Source organism: Bubalus kerabau, chromosome X (genome assembly GCF_029407905.1).
Source record: "Bubalus kerabau isolate K-KA32 ecotype Philippines breed swamp buffalo chromosome X, PCC_UOA_SB_1v2, whole genome shotgun sequence".
In the NCBI taxonomy this organism is placed as follows: Eukaryota; Metazoa; Chordata; class Mammalia; order Artiodactyla; family Bovidae; genus Bubalus; species Bubalus kerabau.
The window spans coordinates 96562905-96567553 of NC_073647.1; positions in this window are offsets into that span (position 1 = coordinate 96562905).

Here is a 4649-nt window from a genome sequence, read left to right on the forward strand (position 1 = left end):
AAAGGTGGATGGAAGTTGGAAGCTGGAATTTCTGCATCCTCCTGCCTCTCCTGCAATTTTCGCCCCCTCTCTACCCACCAATCCCCCTCCAGGGGCTAATCGAAGGCAGTAGAGAGGAAAGAATACAGGTAGATGGGCTCTGACTTCCCCATCCTCAATTCCCACCACCCAGAACTGCCACTCTGAAAGCCTACGGCTACTCTGTGATTGGGCCCTAAGGGGCCACTTCTATCCCATTGACCTTAGAGGTCAACACTGCCAGCTCCTGCTCAGAGCCTCTGGCATTTATCATTCCATCCAAAGCCATTCCTGTTTCCTGCCTGGACCATTCCTGTGTGTAATGAAAGCCATAAGCTCATTAAGCTGGGGGTGAGGAAGGACTTCCTTTGATTTGTCCTCAATTTACCTCCCTCAAGCTTCAAAGAGGCCTCCCACGTCCACAGGGCTGAAGCTTCAATGGCCCAGTAGAGCTCCCTGTGTTCACAGTGCTCATGATTGGAGCATTTATAGTCCATTCATTTCTACAAATGGTGGAGACCCAGAATTCCTGCAATGTCAATGCTAGAATGATGATCAGCAATCATCTAATCCCCTCTATACTCTCCCCAGTTCCTACACATTATTCAGACAAGAAAACTGAAGCCCAAAGAAGTTACTAGTCCCTCATTTAGGTCCGCACTGCTAAGGTGGACAAAACTCTTCCCTGTGCATTCCCCTATGGCATACTAGGAACAATCTTGTAAATAAAGGAAGATTCACATGCCCAACTCAGAGAAGAGGAAATTGAAAGTCAGAACTGCTTAAGAACTTGACCAAGATCTCAGAGCAAAGATGTGGCAGACATGGCCTTCAACCCAAGCCTTGTCTCAAAAGCACTTTCTGGCACAAGCAAGTGATTAGCAGCACGGGCTTTGGAGTTAAATAGACATGGGATTGACTTCTAGTTACACCCCTTCCGAAGGTATGGATTTGGATTTTCTCAAAGCCTCAGTTTCCTCCTCTCAAAATTCAGGGTTACGATTACCACTCTCATGGGGTTGTTGTCAGGATGAATGGATCTGATACATTGTAAAGTGCTTATTCATTCAGTCTACAAAGATTTAGTGAGCACCTACTATGTGGGCTCTGTTCTAGGCCCCAGAGATATAGCAATGAACAAAAGACAGACAAGCCCTGCCTTCATGGAACTCATAATCTCGCACAGTGGGAGAAGCATGTGAAGAATTAAGTAAACAAGACAACTTCAGGTAGTGATGAGTGCTGGAAAGGAAATAAAATAGGGTTGAGGGATAGAGCATGCCTCAAGTGGGGGCAGGAGGTGACTTTAGACTGAGGTGATGTTTGAGCTCAGTGAGGACAGAGTGTTGGACAGAGGGAAGAGCAGGTCCAAAGGCCAGAGGTGAAACCTCAGATCTCTACCATGTTTATATATCTCTTGCCCTGACTGCTGTACTGAGCTCCAGACAGCTGCCTACTTTGATGTGCACGTGTGTGTGCTAAGTCAATTCAGTAGTTGATGTGCACGTGTGTGTGCTAAGTCAATTCAGTAGTGTCTCACTCTTTGCAGCCCTATGGACTGTAGCCTGCCAGGCTCCTCTGTCCATGGGATTCTCCAGGCAAGAACACTGGAGTGGGTTATCATGCCCTCCTCCAAGGGATCTTCCCCACTCAGGGATTGAACCCATGTCTCTTACATCTCCTGCATTGGCAGGTGGGTTCTTTACCACTAGCGCCACCTGGGAAGCCCACCTACTTTGACAGCTCTGCTTAATGTCTAACATGATTTTAGAGTTGACATGGCCAAAGCAGAGATCCTGAGTTCCTCCCAAATCTTCCTTCCCCCCAGTGCACCCCAGCTCAGTAAATTGTATCACTATTTGTCCAATTGCTTTAGCCCCAAACCTGGGAGTTACCCTTGAATCTTTTCTTTTTCTCACCTCACATCCAATCCATCAGAAAAGTCCAGCCACTCTACTCCCAAAACGTTTCCTAATCTGTCCACTCCTCAGCACCTCCCCCTCCACCAACCCGGCTCAAGCAACCATGCTCACTCACCCCAACAGACCTCCCCTCACCCACACAGTCTGTTCTCAATGCAGAGACCAGAGTGAGTCTTTTAAAAATGCAGATCAGATCAAATTACTCTCTTGCTTACCACTGGCCTCTCACTCTGGCTTAGAAGAAAGCCCCACGTCTCCCACCCCTGGCCTGCAGGGCCCTGTCTGTTCTGGCCCTCCCTGTGTCTCCCACTCATCCCTTACAACTGCCTCCCTTGTCTGTTCACCTCCAACCCCATCGCCCACCTTCTTGGTGAGTCCTCCAACATGATGAAACTCTTAGAATGGATAATTATTAACACTCAGAAGATGTGAGGCGGTAGGTAAAAAGAGAGAGAAGCCTGAGAAGGTCTAGTAGAGAGAAAGGAGGACACAGAGCAGTTCTGAAGAAGCCCAGTAAGGAGGGGCCGGACAACCGTGTCCAAACTGGCAAGTGGTTGGTGTCCAGGCCCAAGTGGGGAGGAGATAACTTTTAGTCACGCAGACATCATGGGCTTTCACAGTGAGAGGAGAATGGAAGGCAAACCGGGCCAGAAGACAGTGAGCATGGATGCTCCATTGTGAGAGGGGAGGCAAGCAGGAGGGTGGGAGCTTGAGGAGCATGGAGGAGGGGATATTTTGCTTTCAGGGAAAAAATGGAACATATTTGCAGGCTGAGGGCAGGGAGCCAGCACAAGGGAGAAAATAACTGGAGTGTGGTCCCCTGGGGAAGGGGCTGGTTAGACTCAGGAGGAGGAGGACCATACTTTCTTCTGAGGAGTTTGGGGGCAGGGAGGGGAGGAGGGCAGTTGGGAAGGGGAATTGGGGAAAGGGGGCTCAAGCCCATGGCCATTAGCCTCCCACTATATCCCTTCTTTTCCTTGTCTTGTTAGGCTTAACCACCAAGGGCAGTGCCAGCCAGCTGTTCTTCAGTTCTGACATTTACAGTTAAGGAATGATGGGGAAGCTGGGTGATAAGGTGTGGTGTTATAACCACCCCTTTTTTCTGCCCTAGGGCCTATGGGCACAGGTGACCAGGGCAAGTGGAGCCCATGCCTGGTGTGGCCTTTCTCCCTGGATCCCTTGTCAGATTTCTGAGTCTCAGAACAGCACCTTCACCAATCCCCATGCCCACTGCCTTAACTCACACCCCTGCCTGCATGTGCAGGGGGAGCTAAGCCTGATCCTGAGACTAGGGACACTTTGAGGAATGCCATCACCAGCCCCGGTGCAACAGTCTCATGCTTCTCTAGGCCCACAGGCTCTGTGCCAGGACTTTTGCATACCTGAGCACACACAGTCTAATGCCCCCAAAGATCTTATGAGCAAGGTAGTTTTATTATGCTCATTTTACAGTTGAGGGAACTGGGCTTAAAGAGATGCTATCAATTGCCTAAGGTTACCCAGAGCCATTAACCAAGGGGAAAAGTCCCCAGGAATTGGAAGATCTTAGATCTTAGTGTGTGTCCAAAGGCAAAAACAGTCACTGAAGCAGGAAAGGCCCTCTAAGCTCATCTTAGGGGAGTCAGTGCCAGGACAAATGGGGAAATGGAGGACATGGCAGGGAAAGCAATTTGCCAAGGTCACTCAGTGAATGGGAGTCAAGATCTGTGTCTCCCTACTCCCTGTGGGGCTACCAGGGTGAACTGACAGCACCAGGGCCAGCCATCCACCCTACAGGGCCATGGAGGAGGCAGGGTATATGAAGCCATGGAGGAGAACAGCCAAGAATGCATTAGGCTCAGCAGTCTTGGAGACCAGGGACATATCTGCCTGTTCAACATCCTGGTAAAATGCCTGGCATGAGAGTCACACCTCAGAGAATGTATGTGAGGTGGACGGAGGGAAGAACAGCGAGGGGGAGACATCTGGAACAAACCCAGAGGAAGGCCCAGAGGAAGGACTCCGTGCTGGTCCAGAATCCCCTCCTGGAACCAGTACCTCACTCCCCACTCTGCTATTTGGAGGCCAGAACCCAAGGCTCCGACTCCTCGTAAGCTGGAGAGGGGTGGAGAGGAAGCTCTGCCAAAACTGGCTTGGGGTTTTGATCGGAAAACCTAGAGTCACCATCAATGCATCCCCCAGCCTCCTTGCCCACCATTACTCCAGGAACATTCTTTGAAGCCCTCCTTGATCCTGCTGATGAAACAGAAGCCCCTGCCCCTATACAAATACACACAGCCCGCTACCCTCCTGATTGGGGTACTAATAAAGCAAACCCCTTCTCAGTTCCCAGGGCACACAAGGAACACCTTTGTGGCTGGGGCTGGCACATCTGGTCTGCCTGTCTATCAAGACCCCAGGCCTGCTCAATTCTCTGGGGCCCAACCTCTTTTCCGCTTGTCCCATCACCCTCTCATCTACATTGCCTGTCCCACCTTCTCTCTGGTATGTGCTCAGGGAGGGTATATTTGTGCTCAGAAGCAGAGAGCAGTAGGATCAAGTCCTCACACATGGGCACCAGCCCACATCCTTATACATACATGCATACACACACAAAGGCACACACACTCCCCTGGTTATCCACACTCACACTTATGCCACTATACACACATACTGGAACTTGTAGATCACATGCACACACACAGGCTTGTGCCAAAAATAGACACACAT